A 21878-nucleotide genomic window follows, 5' to 3' on the forward strand; every position below is an offset into this window, starting at 1 on the left:
AGCCATGCCACAGGGTCAAGGATTGTACCCAGTCAGGTCAGTAGAGTCATCTTCATTATTCAGCTCAGTCAGGTCGCCCAAACTAGCAAGGTGCCACCTCCAGTGTTACTAGTGGGCAGCGCCCAAATCGTCTTTATGCTCTTTAGACTCGACAGGATCCAAAAAATTCTACTGATATGGTTACTGGTACGTTACAGATCTTTTATGTTCATGTTTATGCTTTGATAGATCCAGGATCTTCTTTGTCTTTTGTCACTCCTTACATAGCAGCCAATTTCAAAGTCAGTCTTGATATTTTAGCAGAGTCATTCTTAGTCTCCACCCCAATGGGTAAATCCATCATAGCCAGACAGGTATACAGGAGCTGTCCGGTTATGATATTTCAGAAGATTACCTTAGTAGATTTAGTCAAATTAGAGATGATGGATTTCGATGTCATTCTTGGCATAGATTAGATTCATTCATGCTATGCCACGGTCGACTGCAAAAACAAAATAGTTCAGTTCTAGTTTTTGAATGAACCTATCCTTGAATGGAAGGGTAGTACTTCATATTTCAGGGGTCAGCTTATTTCTTACCTTCGAGCTAGGAAAATGATATCTAAGGGATGTATTTAACATCTTGTTCATGTCAAGGACTCTAGTACCGACACTCTTAGCCTTGATTTAGTCACCATCATGAATGAATATTCATATGTCTTTCTGGAAGATTTTCCAGGAATTCCTCCAGAAAGGGAAATAGACTTCAGTATAGATCTTCTTCCAAACACTCAGCCTATATCTATTCCACCATATAGAATGGCACCAGCAGAGCTCAGAGAGTTAAAGGATCAGTTGAAGGATTTCTTAGACAAGGGATTCATCAGACCCAGTGTGTCCCCATGGGGTGCACTAGTCTTATTCGTGCGGAAGAAAGTTGGTTCTCTCAGAATGTGTATAGATTATCATTAGCTCAACAAAGTTATGGTTAAGAACAAGTATCCTCTTCCCAGAATTGATGAGTTGTTCTCTATCTTCAGGGTGCCATTTATTTCTCTAAGATAGACCTCAGATTCGGATATCATCAGCTTTGAGTTAGGGAATATGACATCCCGAAGACATCTTTTCATACTCGGTATGGTCACTTTGAATTCCTAGTTATGTCCTTTGGTCTTACCAATGCCCTTGCAACTTTCATGGACTTGATGAACCGTATGTTCAAGCAATACTTGGACATGTTTGTCATAGTCTTTATAGATGATATTTTGGTCTATTTCCGCACTAAGCGCGATCATGTAGACCATCTCAGAACATTACTTCAGACTCTCAGAGATCATCAGCTATTCACCAAATTTAGTAAGTGTGATTTTTTGCTATGGCCAGTAGAATTTCTTGGCCATATCATTTTGGGTGATGCAATTAAAGTAGATCCTCAAAAGACCAAAGTGGTAAGAAACTGGCCTCTCCCTGTTTTTCCATCAGATATCAGGAGTTTCTTGGGTTTGGCTGGCTATTATAGACGACTTTTTGAAGGATTTTCTTCTATTGCATCCTCTATGTCCACGTTCACACAAAAAAGGTCAAGTTTCAGTGGTCAGATTCATGCAAGAAGAGTTTTCAGGAGTTGAAGACTCGACTCACCTCAGCTCTAGTTTTAGCACTTCTCGATGGTTTCGATGGGTTCGTAGTATATTGTGATTCATCCAGAGTAGTTTCGGGTTGTGTCCTCATGTAGTATGATAAGGTCATAGCCTACACCTCCAGACAGTTAAAACCCCATGAGAAGAATTATCCTACTCATGATCTTGAGTTAGCAACCGTAGTATTTGCCCTGAAGATTTGGAGGCATTATCTATATGAAGTTCATGTAGATGTCTTCATAGATCATAAGAGCCTCCAGTATGTCTTTTCTCAGAAATATCTCAATCTTTGTTAGAGAAGGTGGTTAGAGATCTTGAAGGATTATGACATGAATGTTCTTTACCATCTGGGCAAAGCCAATGTTGTGGCCGATGCTATTAGTAGACTATCTATGGGTAGTGTTACTCATGTTAAGGATAGTAAGAAAAATTTAGCTTAGGAAGTCCATCAGCTTGACAGACTAGGCGTTCGCTTAGTAGATTCTTCAGAAAGTGGTGTTTGTGTCCAGCATAGTTTAGAATCATCTCTAGTTTTCGAGGTCAAAGAAAAGCAAAATAGAGATTTCAACTTAGTCAAGTTGAAAGAGTCAGTCAAGGATCAAAAAGTAGAGGTTTTCTCCCAAGGGGGAGATGGTGTTCTTTGTTGTCAGGGTCGTCTTCGTGTTCCAGGTGTAAATGACTTGAGGCAGCAAATTCTTGCAGAAGTGCATAGTACATGCTACTCTATTCATCTAGGGGCCACTAAGATGTATTGTGATTTGCGGGAGATTTATTGGTGGAGTGGGATGAAGAGAGATATTGTAGAGTTTGTGGCTAAGTGCTCTATATGTCAGCAGGTTAAGATAGAGCATCAGAAGCCTAGTGATCTCTTGCAGGAGTTTATTATTCCTACGTAGAAGTGATAAGAAGTAAATATGAACTTTGTGATAGGTTTTCCTCATACTCGTCGTCAACATAATTCAGTTTGTGTCATTGTAGATAGGATAACCAAATCAGCTCATTTCCTTTTAGTCCTTACCTCATATTCAGCTGAGGATTATGCCAAACTCTATATCAGAGAGTTGGTCAAGTTACACGGTATTCTTTTATCTATTATCTCCGACAGGGGTACCCAGTTCACCTCTCAGTTCTGGAAAGCTTTCCAAAAGAGTCTTGGCACCCAAGTTCATCTCAGTACAGTGTTTCATCCTCAGACATATGGTCAGGCAGAAAGGACCATTTAGACTCTAGAAGATATGCTAAGGACGTGTTCCATTGATTTCAAGGGAAGTTGGGATGACCACTTTCCTTTGATTGAGTTTGCATACAACAATAGTTATACTCCAGTATTCACATAGCTCCATTCGAAGCTCTCTATGGTAGGAGATGTAGATCTCCTATTGGCTGGTTCGAAGTTAGTGAAGCCTCAGTCATAGGGCCTGATTTAGTATTCAATGCCTTAGAGAAAGTTCAGTTGATTAGAGAAAGACTTCAGGCTACTCAGAGCCAACAAAAGTCTTATTCCGATATTCGTAGAAAGGATCTCAAGTTTGAGATTGGTGACTTTGTCTACTCAAGATCTCTCCCATGAAGGGAGCGTAGAGATTCGGCAAAAAGAGAAAGCTCAGTCCCCGATATATCGGTCCCTTAAAGATTCTTAGTCACTTTGGCAAAGTAGCTTATGAGCTTGAACTGCCTTTAGATTTAGCCGCAGTTCATCCAGTCTTCCATGTCTCTTTGGTCAAGAAGTTCACCCATCAATTATAGTCCCCATTCAGAGCTTAGATGTTCAGAACAGCCATCAATTCCATGTCTCCTATGAGAAGATACTAGTTGAAATCCTAGACTATCAGACTCGTATATTGAGGAACAAAGAAGTCCCTCTAGTCAAAGTTCTTTGGCGGAATCGGTCCGTTGAGGGAGCCACTTGGGAAGCAAAAGCAGACGTGAGAACCAAGTACCCTCATCTTTTTTTTGCTAATTCAGATTACGCTCAAGAAAATGATTCTCCTTAAGCCTACTCAGTTTCATGTTCAAATTCTTATTACAAATCTGGTATCTGCTAGCAATGCGTATTCAGTCATTTGCCTATGTGTCAGTTTAGACATGCATTCATGTATCAGTTCAGTCAGATAATCATGCATCAGTCATGCATTCATGAATTCAGCTCGCTAGTCATGCATCGGATATGTATGTGTAATTATGCTATATTTAGTTTAGCATTCATGTTAGTTCATAAATCATGTGCCGGTTGAGCATAATCTGTATATGTGGTGTCTTATTTTTTCTTCCCTCTCAGTCAGTCTCATTCAAGGATGAATGTTCCCAAGGGGGAGATATTGTAATACCTATAAAATCCTAAGTCCGAAATGCAGCTCGTTTAGCTTTTAAAGCTCTTTAAAAGATTCAACACTTAGAAAATTTTGGCAAGTATTTCAACACTTAGCCTATTTCAAGCCTCCGAATTTCAGGAATTTATTTGACGATCTTCCCGACCTCTATTTTTGGATTTTCAAGTTGCATTGCGATCGGGAAGTCAAGAGTACATCCCAGGTAAGTTTTGAAATTTTTGGAGTAGAGTAAAGGCACGTTTGGGTGCCCAAAACAATGGCACCATGCGATTAGCATGCGTCGCATGCTCTATAGCATGCTCCAGAAATTTTCAGCATTTCAGGATCAACTTCAAACAATCATAACTTTCTTTATATATTTAACTGTGAGATTTGCTATATATCAATGGAAATATCTGTGAGTCCTCTTTCCAAAGCAATTGGTTTCATCCAATTTGAACATCGAAGTAAAAAGTTATGATCAATTTACTTCAGCCTATCAGACAGTCAACAGACGGACAGCTGCGTCTTTCTCTCTTTCTTTAGGGGCATTTTGGTCATCTTTCACCCCTATACATACCCCTTAACACCGAATTAAGCCTCATTTTCAGAAAAATATACTCCTTTTCTCCAATTTCACTCAAGAACAATAAGAGGGGATTTCAATTGAGGATCCAAATTCAAGAATTTTCTCTGTCAATCTTTGTAAAATCAAGAATTAAGGTATGCATAGTTTTCATCCATAGATTCTTTTCATCCATGGAGCTCAAGAATCAAGTTTTAAATTATGTATTGTGAATACTTTGTTGTGGTATGATTATGTTCATGTTGATGGTTGTTATATGGTTTCAAGTTGGAATTTTTATGTATTTTCATGAAGCTATGTTAGTATGTAAGTTGAAATCTATGAAATTAGTTGTTTATGATATCTATATTATTGGATGTTGATAATCAAGTTGTTGATGTTGAATGATTCCCAAGTTGGAATCTTTATGTGTTATTATGAATCTATGACACCATGCGAGTTGAAAACTTGTAAAACTTGTTTTTTCATGATGTAAAATCTTATGGTTTCACCTATGCCTAAATTGTGCATGCAAGGTGTTTGATGAAATGCCTAGAATAATAATAATAATCATGTTTTCATGACTTAAGATTACCAAGTAATAAGTTCATGCTCTATGCTTTATGATTCTACATGAATTCCTTGTTATTGATGTATTGTTGTAGTGATATGTAGTGAACATGATGTTGAAGTTAAGAAAGTACTTCCATGTTGAATGTATCCCCTCCCACGTATGAAATGCTGAGAACCATGTGTAGTATTGAATCCCCTACTTATGATATTGTGAATTGTGGACTCTATTCCTATGAACAAGTCAATCATGTGTCAGTTTTTTTCCATCGAGTCCTGGGGGTACTTGTACCAAAAAAATATAGCCGTGTGCCTAGAGCCATGTTATGTTTTCACGATATCCACAGTCAATCCATGTTCCATAGAACTCAGTCAGTCATGTGACTCAGGAAAAATGCAGTAACTCAGTATTCTCAGAAATCTCATGAACTCAATAAATCATAAGTAGTATTCCATCAGCCAACGAAACTCAGTAACTCAGCTCAGTATTTATGTTTAGTGTCTATTCAGATGGGAGTAGGATTCAGCACCGAGCGAACCCCAGGATGGGAATCCACACTGCCATATTGAGGGTGAGATTCCTAGAAGCAGTCCTTGCATTCCAGAACTATGTAGCCAGCATAGGTTGAGACATCAACACTACTAACTTTAGAGTTGATGAGGCGAATACCCGCCGTTCTCTTATTGGGACACTGCCAGATTTGAGGGTCACTCAGAGCTTGTCTTTACCCATGGCACGATATTGGCACCCTTCCAATCAGGGTACAGATTGGACCCCGATTTAGCTATTGAAGCATATTAGGGGCATGTCAGTTAGATGAATTCTCCTACAGTTATAAATTTCAGTATCAGTCTCAGTAAAAGAACTCAGATAGTTCATCAGAATATCTAGACTGTCAGATACAGTAAACTTAGTTACAGTACAGAACTCAGCTAGTTCCACCAGTATCAGACTCTTAGTTAGAGTCACTTATGTTGTCAGTTATTAGTATCATGTTATGACAGTTTCAGTCTCGTAATCATGTATGTATTCTCACGTTCATATTAGTCAGTTAGTATAGTTTATGTATGTGAACCCTTTGCATATAGCCTACCTTACTCGTATACTCAGTACATTTAGTTGCATTGACACATTTGCGCTATGGTACTTTCTCGTATGTTACACCATAGGTTCAGAGGCATGAGCTTCGAAGCAGTAGTAGTTGACCAGTTTCAGCTTTCAGCGTCAGTGGTGAGTCCTCATTATGTGAGGACATATTTTGTCTTGTTATTTCAGTACTCAATTTTATTTTATTATTTCATTTCAGTTTTCTAGACGGAGTTAGTTGGGGACATGTCCCATTCAACTCCTTATTCAGACAGTTAAAGGCTTTCAGACGATTACAGTATCTTCAGATTTAGACTTCAATATTTTCAGTTGTTTTGGTATTGTGATACCCCTTTCAGATATTATGTGTCATTCAGTATTGAACCTTATGGCCTCACAGTATTACGTATTCCGCTTTTATGCTTTATATTATGTAGTGTACAGGTATAGATATTGGTGATGGGTTAGTTTGTGGTCCTTCGGGGTCATGGGAACCATGTAGCATTTCGATTACCAAAATCGGGCGTTACACGTGTAGTGAGGTACATAGTAGTCATACGATCGAGGTAATAATATACTATTGAAGTTATAATAATGGAAGCTAATTAACCGAGAACTCATCAAATTAATACTTGTATTATGAGGTATATATATTATACCTTATTCAAAAGCTAATTAATGAAAAATTCATCATAGTATATGAAATGCATTGATATTATTATAATTTCTACTCGTGTTAATGTTACGATAAATTAACTACCCGATTTATATACGTTGCATTAAATTATATAATTTATTAAATTTATTATACATTACATTATAAATAATTTTCATATTAAATATATTTTTTTACATTATACATTGAATTACAAATTATCCGATTTACATTTCATTATAAATATTATACAATTTATTAAATTTTAAAAAATATTTTAATAATTAAAATTTTTTAATTATCATACTCTTTCTTTCCTTTTCCTTTACCCTAGCAAACTTTCCTTCTCTCACTATAGTGTAAAACGTACGATCTATCAGCAAAGTCGTCGCCCTGTCACCGATGAAGATGCCGTAACAGCTAGCGAGCCACCGCCTCCAGCAGCAGTATCAGTGCACCACTGCTGACGGCATCACCTATGTGCCGCTGCAGACGGCAGCACCAGTGTGACGTCGCCGTTGACAATACACAATTCTCATGGCAAATTTGTTTTGGTTTGTGCCTTGTTCATTTTTTTGATTTGTTGTCATGGGTATAAAAACATATTGATCTCACGCCATCTAAAGAGCAATAACAAACAATGAGTTGCATTAGGGTCTCCAGATATTGTGTACACTTCCTGAGATTTTTAATTGACTAAATCAAAACAATTAAAATTTTAACTTTTTAAATATCTGAGAAAGTCTTTACAACTAGAACTAGTAGAGTAAACAAATTTTTCGATTCCTATTTATCTCCAATAATCAGTAGTATACACACTGAGTAATAAAGTAAAAAATTCTGATTATTATTCCTCGAGCTTGGTTATAAATTTGTAATACTGCAATCATATATAACTTTTCTATACTATTGGATTCTTTGCAAAGACTACATCTGATCCAGGTATGATTATAACTATGAACCAGAACAAATTTATCGAATGTAAATGTCTATTGTACTTTTGATTATTGTACTTGTCTAGAACATCAGAAGACTTATTTTTGAAATAAATATGCTTTGTTAGCAAATAATTTAATGTTTCTTTCTAACAGGACCGGAATTAGGAAAAAAAGGCTGCTTTACTATTTCTGATGAGTTTGTCTCTTTCTCTTCAACTTAGGCCAAGCAAAGATAAATATATTTCTCTCTATTTTCTTATATTGAAGTTTTTAAATATAGTGTTAAGGTGGAATTATTTGTTGTAGAAGGCTTTCAAAGACATAAATTTTGTGATGACTATATGGCGTGAGAGGGACATGAGACGCCTCTACTTATTTTATTTATTAAATTTATTGAATTGTTTGACTTATACTATAAAAGAAAATTTAATAATTTTATTTTGAAATTTGATGGTGGTTGTAATGATTATATGGTGTGAGAGGGACATGTGACGCCTCTTATTTGCTTTATTAAATTTATTGAATTATTCGACTTACAGTATAAATGAAAGTTTAATAATTTTATTCTGAATTGTAATGTTGGTTGTGATGATTATATGGTATGAGAGGGATATGTGACACCTCTATTTATTTTCTTTATTTAATTTGTTGGATTTTTTGTCTTGTATTAGAAATTAAAGTTTAGTAACTTTATTTTGAATTGTGGTGTTGGTTGTGAATTTGCAAGGTTGAAGAAAAAGTGACTTGAAAATAGTTAAGTGTAGTCACTTGAAAAAGTGAACTAATGACTTGAAAATGATTTAAGTGTAGTTACTTGAAAGTAGTTATGTGTAGTGACTTGAGAATGTGAACTTGTGTTTTGAAAATGGTTAAGTGTAGAAATGTGAACTTGTGTTTTCAAAATGATTAAGAGTAGTGATTTTAAATGTGAACTCGTGACTTGAAAATGGTGAAGTTTAGTAACTTGAAATATTGACTTGAAAATGGTTGAGTGTAGTAACTTGAGAATAATGAACTAATGACTTGAAAACAACTAAGGGTCATTACTTGAATGCGAATTAGTGACTTGAAAATGATTAAGTTTAGTTACTTGAAATGTTGATTAGTATCTTGAACATGTGAACTTGAATTTTAAAAATGGTTAAGTGTAGTCACTTGAAATGTGAATTAGTGACTTAAAAATTTCTAAGGATAGTCACTTAATATGTCAATTAATAACTTGAAAATAGTTAAGTGTAGTCAATTGAAATGTGAATTAGTGACTAGAAAATGGTTAAGCATAGTTACTTGAAATATGAATTAGTTACTTGAAAATGGTTAAGTGTAGTCACTTAAAATGTGTACAAATGACTTGAAAATTGTTAGATGTAGTGACTTGAAATGTGACTCACTTGAAAATGGTTAAGTATAGTGACTTGAAATGTGAATTAGGAACTTGAAAAAAGTTAAGTGTAGTTACTTGAAATGTGAATCGGTTACTTGAAAATGGTTAAGCATAGCACTTGAAATACTAGTGACTTGAAATCGGTTAAGTGTAGTGATTTGAAATGTGGATTTGTGACGTGAAAATAGCTAAGTGAAGTCACTTTAAGTGTGAACTAGTTACTTCAAATCATCAGGGCGTCATGCGCAAGTTTATAGTTGCAAACCATAGAGGCGATAATTTAGATGAAAAGAAAAACATACTAGAAAGACATTATTAATATGGTTCGGTCAAACGACCTACATATTTAAAAATACTCTCTTCGTCCATCTTTGCTTGTCTGCTTTTTTATTTTGAGACGTCCAATAATACTTGTCCAGTTTATAAAATCAATGGATAATTTAACTATTTCTGCTCATTGTACCTTAACATTAAATACGATTCATTATCTTATGTATTTCTCAAATTATTAAATTTATTATATTCAAAGAGTAATATAGTAAAATTACTCAATCATTTACTAATTCTTAATCTTTGTGTCAATAGAAAAGTAGACAAGTAAAGATGAACGGAGGGAGTAACTTTGAAAAAACATAAAAATTCTTGGGAGAAATATCCTCTTAAACAAGAGTTTTTAAGGACTACATTGTGGATGCTTTTTTGTTATGAAATAAGAAAAATGATACTTAATTTATAAATGTAACACCCTGGATTTTTGATACTTGAAAATTTCTGAAATTTTACCCTCACTGTCCTTAATATGACTCCCTTGATGAGTCATTGGATCAAATCATAACCAAATTAGTAAGTGTGTGGCTAATTTCTACTCTGAGTAAGAGTGGATCACTATGAGTCATAAGGACTTGTTACTAGTCGTGGAGTGCAAATCGTAGGGTGTTTGTTGTTTACCGAAAATAGGTTCTGTGTTGACTACGAATGGACCCTACGAGTCATAGGGTCAAAAGATTGTGAGTTCCATAGAGACTGTCTTGGCTATGAATTGTGGTGATGAGTCGTTATGAGTATATACAAGTTGTATAGTGGCCGGTAGTCGCTGAGAACTAAATTTCAATTTTTAATTTGAGGGCACTTTGGATAATTCCCTTCTAACCCAATAAAAATTCCACATTCATAAAGAACCTACAAGGGGTTATTTCTCATTCATAACATAATCAACCACTTCCAAAGCTCTCTTAAGTCTCTCAAGTAGCCATACTTAGGGTTTCCAAGAAGTAGGTCATCCAAGGCCTCAAGGGTGAATTCTTTTTGTGAAACTTGGTATTTTAGGCATGTTACACTTTTTCAAAATGTTAATTTGCTAAAAACATAAGTTTTAAACATTTTTTCATATGGTGTTGATGTTTGTTTGAAACAAGGTTGAGGGGTTTTAATGCTTATTGATTGAACAATGTTTCCTATGGCTTACCTATGATTATTCATGCTTTAATTATGGTTTTGAACTTGTGAGTGCATGGTTATGGTGAATGAACTAGGGGTTTGTGATTTTTCAAACTTGTGACTTTTTAAGTGGTTATGACCTTAACCCTATAGTGTGGAATTCAATTTGAATATGAAAAATATACACGTTGAACTACTCTTGAACTATTACATAATGCAAAAGGTTAATGAGGCATAATGATTTTAAATTCAACCTTGTAGGGTTGTGTAATTCCCAAAGCTAATGAATAATTAAACCAAAGGGGGTTGTGAATTCTCCCAAGTATGGTAATTGGTTTGGTATGTTGATATTACTTTACAAGTGTAGTTGGTATGATAATGCCAATAATGTGTACCTAAATGTATAACATGGTTCAATAAATGATATTGTATGTTTTAATTATTTTAATTAGTCTTTAATCAGGGTTATGTAGTTGAGTCATAAATGTGTAGGTCCTAAAGGACCAATACTAGAAACCACGGTTGCCGACGCCTGGGCCTATATGACCGAGTGGTTTGAGCCCCCCTTATTAATATTATTTGATTAGGAGGTTCGAGCCCCTCATATTGTATTGTATAATCTAGTGCTTATTTCATCTTGATATGTCGGGACTCTTGAGTCCCCTATAGTGCATATGTATACCCTCTAGTTCATGCGGCCACATGTACTGGGGCCCTACCAACTAGGGAAGAGCTAGGCCCAAATAGCCCGTGGGTGCCTTTTTATATTATGACATTTGAGCTACACAATCCAGGCTAACATTTTAAAGAGCATATTAAGTCTTGTTCCCTACCACGACACGTGATTGATATATATATATATATATATATATATATATGTATTTGCATATACTTATTTACATTTGATTTTGAATGATTTAAAGTGCTGATCATAGCATTATCTTGCTCCCTTATCCCTGATATTCAATCTTGTGTTCACACCACTAACAGTCTCCGGACGTTGTATCCCCGCGCGATGTAGAGTCCAAAGGCAAGTCTACTTTTCCTACACATAGTTAGGTAGATTGGATCGGTTCATTATTTTGTTATGGTGAAGTAGTGAGATTCCATTCTATAAAAGTCTTAGGCATTTAATATATTTCCATTCTTAGAATCGAGTTGATAGTTTTCATTATCATCATCACTATGATTATTATTATCATTGTCATCTGTCAGAGTCGGGGACATATCCTGACCAAGAATAATTTTTGGTTCTTGTTAGAAGGCTTTATTGGTTTACTATGGACTTGGGTGATGTTGATAGGTTGTTTGGCCAATTATCTTTCATCGTTTATAGATAATTGGAGATATTGTGTTTGGTTTAAGATTGTTGCAAGCTATTTTTTTTAGGTTCAGAATTCATCCAAAATTGGAGATATTGTGTTTGGTTTAGTCAGGTGTAGGGGGTAATCTCTAATCCACTTGGGACTTGAGAGACCCGTCATGACCAGGCCCTAGTTTGGGTCATGACAAAGATGGTATCAGAGCCTAGGTTTGGTGTTATTGGGTGTCCAACAAAGTTATGTTAAGTAGAGTCTTATTTATAGGAGTGTAGCGCACCACACTTATATGGGAGAGGCTACAAGGCAATGAGAAATGTTTCCATTTCTGATTGTTCTATTTTTGAGCTATGGAGTCTAAAATCTTGAATTTTCTCTAATTCCCATTGTTTTCTTTTCAAATCATGCCAGAAGATCTGATGCTCATGAAAAATCTTTTATCTTATCTGAGGACATTGTGGATGGAGCTCATCCTATTCCAGTAGTTCAGATCTGGTCTAGGTTCACTGCTTCTGATTTCCCTAATGGAGCTTCACCGGTTCCCCCTATCCCTCCTCAGGCACCTCAGACTGGCATGTCTAATACTGAGTTTTTCCATTTGATTCATTTGCTTACCTAGTTGGTAGCCTCCCATACTAAGCGTGTTGCCTTTTTTGCTCCATCCTCTGAGGCTACTAGAGTTGGCCAATTTATGAGGTTGAGTCCTCTTACTTTCATTGGTTCTAGAGTTGAGGAGTATCCTCAAAATTTTACTAGTAAGATAGAAAATACATTCCATATGATGCATTCTACTGATGTGGAGGGTGTGGAGTTCGCTTCTTATTAGCTAAAAGATGTAGCATACCAATGGTATGAAGAGTGGGAGCAACTTAGGGGCGATGATGCTGAGTTCGCTTTATGGGATGACTTCTCCAATTCTTTTCTTAATTGTTTATTTCCTTAGGAGTTGAGGGAGGCGAAGGCTGATGAGTTTGTGAATCTGAAGCAAGGTAGTATAAAAGTGAAGGAGTATGCCTTGAAGTTTTCTCAACTGTCATGTTATGCTCTTAAATTGGTGTCTAGCATAAGGGCTAGAATGAGGGAATTTGCCTCTAGGTTATCCCATGAATTGATCTTATAGAGTAAGGTTTCCTTGTTGAATAAGGATATGGACATCTCTAGACTTGTGGTGTATATGCAACAAGTGAAAAAAAGAAAAAGCAAGCGGAGATGAGTGAAAGGTAGAATAAGAAGTTTCTCTACTCAGATTAGGGTGGAGGTCAGCAGTAGAGTGGTAATGACGGTGGAAATGGTCTAAGAAGAAGTGGGGACAATTTGGGTTCCTACTCTACAGCTAGTGATCCTTTTCCAATGTCATCAGTTGATCAACATTCTGAGTATAATAGTGGATTTAGAGAACCAGGAGCCCAACCTTAGGCTAGTGAGGATCAGTTAACTCTATCATATCCTCCTTATAGATTCTGTGGTTAGGTGAACCATAGTGTTTGTGAAGAGGGGAGGAACAAGTACTTTAAATATGGTCAGATTGGTCATATGCAGAGGTATTGAAATTCTAAGGTTGATTCTGGGGAAAATAATATTCTTGTTGCTACTTTATCAGCTTCGGCACCAAAAGGTGCTGCTTCTGCTTGTAGCTCCAGCACTGGACGAAACCGTTTGTACACTCTTGCTACTCGTTAGGATTATGAGGCACCCCCCGATATTATTGTTAGTACTCTCAAACTTCTCTCTTATGTTGTATATTATCTACTTGATCCAGGGTCTACTCTCTCTTATGTGCCTCCTTATATGGCTATCTATTTTGGTATTGATCCTAAATGTATTTCAGACCCCTTCTCTGTGTCCACCCTAGTGGGTTACTTTATTATGGCTAGGAGAGTCTATAGGGGTTGTGTGATATCAGTTTATGATAGAGAGACCTTGGTAGATTTGATAGAGTTAGATATATTAGACTTTGCTATGATTCTAGGGATGGATTGGTTGTATTCATGCTATGCATCTCCTGATTGTCAGACCCAAAAGGTCAGTTTCCATTTCCTTAATAAGTCGGTGATTAAATAGGAAGGTAATTTCCTAGTACCCAAAGAAAGGTTCATTTCATATCTTAGATCCTGAAAATTGGTTTTTAAAGGGTGCCTCTATCACTTAGTACAAGTTAAGGATTTTGGATCCGAAGGACCTTTTTAGTGGATTGTCCTGGCGGTCTGTGAATTTCCTGGGGTGTTCTCTGATTATTTTCCTGGTGTTCCTTACGATAGGAAAATCGACTTTGGAATCAATCTTCTTTTGGACACTCATCATATTTCTATTCCTCATTACAGGATGGCCCCAACTGAGTTGAAAGAACTAAAGGACTAGTTTAAAGATCTTCTGGATAAAGGTTTTATCCACCTTAGTATGTCCTCGTGGGGTGCTCCTATTCTTTTCATGCACAGAAAAGATGGGTCCCTTCAGATGTGTATTGATTACTTCCAATTAAATAAGGAGACTATGAAGAATAAGTATCCTCTTTCAATAATTGATGATCTCTTCGATCAAATTTAGGGTGCTAAGTATTTTTCTAAGATTGATCTTCGATCGGGTTACCATCAGTTGAAGATTAGGAAGGTGGATATCCCTAAGACTGCTTTTCGATCCCGGTATGGTCATTTTGAGTTTTTGGTGATGTCCTTTGATTTGACTAATTCCCTAACAACATTTATGGATCTTATGAATTGGGTTTTTTGTTAGTTCTTGGATTTGTTCGTGATTGTCTTTATCGATGATATTTTGGTGTATTCTAAGAGTGAGGCGGCTTATGTCGGTCACCTCTGTCTTGTGTTGTAAACCTTGAAAGATAATAGTTGTATGCAAAATTTTCTAAGTATGAGTTTTGGTTAAATATTGTGACTTATCTGGGATATGTTGTTTCTAGTGAAGGATCATGGTGGATACACAGAAGGTTACGGTGGTTAAGAAGTGGCCTAGACCCATGACTCCAATCGACTTTCATAGCTTATTGGGTCTAGCTAGCTATTATAGAAGGTTTGTAGAGAGTTTCTCTTCTATGTTGCCCCATTGACTAAGGTGACTCAATAAAAAGGTGAAATGCTTGTGGTCTAATGCTTGTGAGGATAGTTTCGAGAAGCTAAAGGATAAGTTGACTTCGGCTTTAGTCTTGACTCTACCTGAGGGCACTGATAGTTTTGTTGTCTATTGTGATGCATCCTGGGTGGTGATGGGTTATGCGTTGATATAGTATGGAAAGGTGATTGCTTCTAGACAGTTTAAAGTTAATGAGAAAAATTATCCAACTCATGATTTAGAATTGTTATCTGTGGTGTTTACATTAAAGATCTGACGACATTATTTGTGTGGGGTCTATGTTGATATTTATTCAGATCATAAGATCCTACAATATAAGTTCACTCAGAAAGAGCTATCTCAGGCAAAGGAGGTTGCTTAAGTTGCCCAAGGACTATTATATGAGTCTTCACTATCATCTAAGTAAAGCTAACGCGGTTGCTGATGCTCTTAGCAGGTTGTCTATGTGAAGCTTATCTCATGTGGACGAAGATAAGTGGGATTTGGTGAAGGATATTCACCATTTGGCTAATCTAGGAGTCTATCTCTTAGATTTTGAGGATGGTGGTATGATTGTTCAAGAGGTGGAAAAGTCATCTCTTAGTTCTTAGGATAAGGAGAAGCATATGTTGGATCATATCTTGTACAAATTAAGAATAATATAGGTAGCTAGAAGGTGATGATTTTCGACATTGGTGGTGATTGTATTTTGAGATACCAAGGTAGATTATGTGTTCCCGATGTTGATGATTACAAAAAAGAATTTTGGTCGAAGCTCATGAGTCATGTTATGCTATTTATCCTAGTTCGATGAAAATGTATCATAATCTTAAGAAGATTTAATAGTGGAATAATATAAAGAGGTATGTGGCCAATTTTATTGCTTAGTGAATGAAGTGTCAGCAAGTAAAGGTGGAGAACTTAAGGCCCGGTGGGTTTACTCAAGAGATTGAGCTGCTGGTGTGGAAATGAAAGATAATTAATATGGATTTTGTTAGCTGTCTTTTGCGGTCTTTCCAATAATTTGATTCTATTTGGGTCATCATAGATAGGATGACTAAGTCTACTTATTTTTTGCTAGTGAGGATGTAATAGCCCGGGAAATTTTTCATTGAAATTTTGTGCGTAAACGTGTTAGGTTCTATCTTCTAGAATGAATTATAAATTTTTCGTGCGGAATGTCTTATATTATGACCCACCATTGCATAGAGCATTGAATAATCTTTCCAACAATATGTGGATCATCCAAAATGGACACCCGAGCGACGAGTTATTAACATTCTGATCGAACGGTGAATAGTAGTGAACAGTAAAACGTACAGGAAAAAGTACTGAGGCTTGGCGTATTTTTCCTCCAACTTTAAACAAACATAACTCCTTGTACATAATGATTTGGGAGATCTACTATATATCAATGGAAAGCTCTGCGAGTCCTCTTTCCAATGAAATTAGTTTCATCCAATTTTTCTATCGGAGGAAAATGTTATGGTCGATCTACTTCATCCTATCAAAAGCAAATTTTGAGTCAACCTCAAACGATCATAAATCCTCGTACACAATGATCTGAGTGAGATACTATATATCAACGGAAATATATGAGAGTCCTCTTTCTAATGAAATTAGTTTCATCCAATTTGGATATCGGAGTAAAACGTTATGGTTGGTCTACTTCAAACTATCAAAATAGTCCACCAAAGGATAGATTTGAGAATTATTTGATTTTTAGGGGCGTTTTGGTCATTCCCCCTCACCCAAAATCTGTCCAAACCCTATATTAAAGCCTATTAGAAGCATTATATATTATATTTCATTAAATTCCCTAAAAAAGAAAACCCTAAGCTCCTACATCCAACTTCAAGAACCTCCAAAGTTCACCATTAATTCTGCAAATTTATTCAAGATTCCAAGTTCCTAGTTCAAGAACTCCAAGAACCATCACTCAAAGGCACTATTAACATCTCAAAAATGAGTATCGATCTAAATTTCACCATTCAAGGTATGTGGGGGTTTTCAACAAGAACTCTCTTTCGTTCTTGTGCACAAAAGATATTTTCTTTACAAAGGCATGATTTTATTTTATCTTTACGAATTTAAAGCATGAACCCATATCTTATGATGATTATTATGAAATGTTGATGTTTATGATGTTAAAAGATGAATTTACATGTGTGGAGATATAAAGCATAAATATTGAATGATATTTATCATGATTTTGATATTTGGGTCGTGAATCCCCATTGGAAATTGTGTTTTTTTAAGAAAGTGTGTGTTATAAGCATGTTGATGTTGAATATTTGAGAAATTTTGAATGATTTGACCTTTTGATCTTAATGGAGTTGTTTTGAACTCGAGTGTGAAAGAAATCCACAACGTGGTTGATTTTGATAGATGGGAAGCATGATGGCTCCCGATGTATATTTATATATTACTGAAATTGTTTTGTTATGGATTCTTTTTAAAATGATCTGAGCTAAGTCCGGGAGAAATCTTTAGCACCGAGTGGGAGGTATAAAGCGACCTTACTTCCCTAGAACTACGTGCCCCCATAGGAGTGAGCCTGAGGCTGATTTTTATAATGATCACTAGTTTGTGTGGATTTGATCTCGATAGTCCTACTTCGATGGAAAGGATAGGACGACTCTCCCCAACGTGGGTTGTACGTTGAACTCCATGTAGCTCACATGGTTTATGTCGGTTATAGGATCTCCCAGTGTGTGTGTGTTTTCTTGTGTCTACGGTGAATGGTGAAGTGATTTGAAAGTAGAATTGTGAAAGTTATTCTTTCGAAAGATTTAAATGATATTTACATTATGAGAATTGATATTCTTGATGAACTGAAAGTGATCTACAAATTATATGATGACTCACATGTATTATTGTACTTATTTCATCCTCTCATGATTATGATGATTTTCTTCGGGCTATGTGAGTCTTTTATACATCCTGCATATTTCTTTTAAATATTTATGACGATGATGTTTAGACAACTGTATACACCCCCATATACTCGGTTCCTTTCCATGGTACCGACCCACATGAACTTCAGATGTGGGCTGTATTTTCTCAAAATATAGGTTCAGGTGCTCAGTTCCAGGTTCAACAGTAATTCTTCGGGCACGCTATTCTACATCCTCTATTGTGGTGAGTTCTCATGTTCTGAGGACGTGATGTCTGATGTTGGTTTCATGAAATTGTTTACATTTGATAACTGAGTATGAGTCAGTTGGGGCATGTCTCAATGGCTCACTGGTTTTATTGATTTTCTTAGAGGCTTGTCAGACTAGTATAGATGTTGGGAGTTGACTAATAAGTCGTATTTTGTTATCTTTCTGAAATTCTTTTATTCTTGGATGACGATTACTCTGTTGATATTTGAGGGTTATTTATAGAAACCCCATTGATTTGTATTGAACTGAATAAAAATGGCTCAAAGGGTTAGCTTAGGGCTACTCGTAGCCTCAAGCACCGTGTGACGCTCTGTGATTCATTTTCTGGGGCGTTACAAACTTGGTATCAGAGCCTAAGGTTTTAAGGTGTCCTAGGGAGTCTGACAATCCACGTTAAGTAGAGTCTTGATCATCGGTGTGTAGCGCACCAAATCTATGAGCAAGAGGCTACAAGACGTTTTAGGAAAAAGTATGATTCTTTCTTTTAGAAGTCTATCGTGCTAAAAGTGTCCTGTTACCGTTCTTCATAGAGTCTTGTTGGCTGATCTGATTGAGTTAGACATGGTAGATTTTGATGTGATTCTAGGTATGGACTGGCTGTATTCTTCTTATGCCTCTATTGATTGTCGAACCCGAGTGATCAAGTTTCAGTTTCTGGGTGTATCCGTGTTTGAGTGGTATGGGAATTCTGTGTCACCTAAGAGTTATTTTATCTCTTACCTCAAAGCTAGAAAGCTTATTTCCAAGAGGTGTATTTACCACTTGGTTAGAGTCAAAGACACTAAGTCTGAGACTCCAACTCTCCAGTATGTTAACGTCGTCAATGAGTTTTTGATGTTTTTTTGGATGATCTCCCAGGGATACCTCCTGATAGAGAGATAGAGTTTGGGATTGATCTTTTTCTCGATACTCAGCCCATTTTTATTCCTCCTTACCGTATGTCCCCTGCAGAACTTAAAAAGTTGAAAGAGAAACTCAAAAATCTACTAGATAAGGGTTTCATAAGGCCAGTATTTCTCCTTGGGGTGCTCCTGTGTTGTTTGTAAGAAAGAAATATGGCTTTTCGCGTATGTGCATTGATTTCCACCAACTGAATAAAGTCACCGTAAAAAATAAGTACCCCCTTCCGAGAATAGATGATTTGTTTGACCAATTGCAAGGTGCAAGTTATTTTTCAAAGATAGACCTTCGTTTTGGCTATCATCAACTCAAAGTTAGAGAGTGTGACATCCCAAAAACAGCTTTCCGAACTCGTTATGGCTATTTTGAGTTTCTTGTTATGTTTTTCGGGTTAACTAATGCCCCAGTAGCTTTCATGGACCTCATGAATCGAGTGTTCAGACCATATCTAGATATGTTTGTCATAGTGTTCATCGATGATATACTGGTGTACTCCCGTAGTGAGGATGAACATTCTGATCATCTCTGAACTATCTTGCAAACCCTTAAAGATCACAAGTTATTTGCCAAGTTCAGTAAGTCTGAGTTTTGGCTAAGGTCAGTTGCTTTTCTGGGTCATATCATTTCTTCCGAGGGTATTAGAGTTGATCCCCAAAAGACCAAATCTGTTAGAAATTGGCCTAGACCTATTTCTCCGACTGATATTCGAGGTTTCTTAGGTTTAGCTGGCTATTAACTCCATTTTGTTGAAGGTTTCTCCTCTATAGCGTCTCCTATGACTCGGTTGACCCAAAAGAAAGTGAAGTTCTTGTGGTCCAAATCTTGTGAGAAGAGTTTTTAGGAGTTGAAGACTCGACTCACTTCTGCCCTTATTTTGACTTTGCTTGATGGTGTTGATGGTTTTGTGGTGTACTGTTATGCTTCGAGAGTTGGGTTGGGTTACGTATTAATACAGAAGAGTAAGGTGATAGCTTATGCTTCTAGAAAGTTAAAACCCTATGAGAAAAATTACCCCACCCATGACCTTGAGTTGGCTGCTGTTGTGTTTGCTTTAAAAATCTGGAGACATTATTTGTATGGTGTCCATGTTGATGTTTTCATTGATCATAAGAGTCTGCAGTATGTGTTTACCCAGAGAGAATTAAATATTAGGCAGAGACGATGGTTAGAATTGTTAAAGGACTATGATATGAGTGTGCTGTACCATCCGGGCAAGGCCAATGTTGTGGCGGATACCCTAAGTAGAGTGTCCATGGCTAGTGTTTCGTATGTGGTAGAAGGTAAGAAAGAGTTGGCTCGTGATGTACATCATTTGGCTAGATTAGGGGTTAGGTTGTTTGACTCTGCCGAAGGTAGTATAAGGGTTCAAAGTAGTTCCGAATCCTCCTTGGTTTCGGAAGTAAAGGAAAAACAATACTTAGATGCTAATTTGGTCAGACTGAAGGAGTCAGTCAAGGACCAAAAAGTAGAGGTTTTCTCCCAAGGGGGAGATGGTGTGTTGAGATTGCAGGGTAGTTTGTGTGTCCCGAATGTTGATGATTTGAGATAGAGGATTATGGCTGAAATGCACAAGGTGCGATATTCTATTCATCCTGGTGCCACCAAGATGTACCGAGACATGCGAAAAATCTATTGGTGGAGTGGCATGAAGAAAGATATAGCAGCATTTGTAGCTAAGTGTGCAACATGCCAACAAGTTAAGGTTGAACTCCAAAGACCTGGTGGTATGATACAAGAGTTTAGTATTCCCACCTGGAAGTGGGAAGAGATAAATATGGACTTCGTGATTGGTTTACCTCCTTCCCAACGCCATCATGATTCCATTTGGATTGTGGTTGATAGGTTGACTAAGTCTGGTCATTTCTTGCCTGTTCATACTTCATATACTGCTGAGGATTACGCTAGATTGTATATCCGAGAGCTAGTCAGACTGCATGAAGTTCCTTTGTCTATCATTTCGGATAGGGGTTCTCAGTTCACTTCGCAATTTTGGAAAGTTTTTCAGAAGGGTCTTGGTACCCAAGTGCTTTTGAGTTCTACTTTTCATCCGCAGACAGATGGTCAGGCTGAGCGGACCATCCATACCTTAGAGAATATGTTGAGAGCTTGTTCACTTGACTTTAAGGGAAGTTGGGATGATCACTTACCATTGATAGAGTTTGCTTACAATAACAGTTTCCACTCTAGTATTAGCATGGCTTCGTTTGAAGCCTTATATGGGAGAAAGTGTAGATCACCCATAGGTTGGTTCGAGGTGGGTGAAGTGGCTGTGAGTGGTCCTGATTCGGTATTTGAGGCTATGTAAAAAGTTAAGTTGATTAGGGAAAGGTTGAAAACTGTGCAGAGTTGTCAGAAGTCATATACGGATGTTAGAAGGAGAGACCTTGAGTTTGAAGTTGGTGACCTAGTGTATCTAAAAATTTTACCTATGAGGGGGGAGAAGAGATTCGGAAAGAAGGGGAATCTTAGTCCCCGTTATGTTGGTCCTTACAAAATTCTTAGCCGTGTTGGTAAGGTAGCTTATGAGGTCGAGTTGCCTTCCGAGTTGTCCTCTGTTCATCCAATATTGCTTAGAAAGCATATTAGCGATGCTGTGGTAGTGGATTCCTCTGTGAGTGCTGACAGTCAAAAAAATCTTTCTTTTGATGAGATTTCTATTGAGATTCTTGATTTCAGTGTCCGAAGACTAAGGAACAAAGAAGTTCCCTTGGTCAAGGTGTTGTGGCGAAACCAATTTGTTGAGGGTACAACTTGGGAAGCTGAGGCGGATAGGCGATCCAAGTACCCGCACCTATTTTCCGTGAACTCCGATCAAGCCGAAGGTACCGTTCTTTCCTAAATCATGCAACTTTTATCAAAAGTGCAT

Source organism: Capsicum annuum, chromosome 1 (assembly GCF_002878395.1).
Source record: "Capsicum annuum cultivar UCD-10X-F1 chromosome 1, UCD10Xv1.1, whole genome shotgun sequence".
Taxonomy (NCBI): domain Eukaryota; kingdom Viridiplantae; phylum Streptophyta; class Magnoliopsida; order Solanales; family Solanaceae; genus Capsicum; species Capsicum annuum.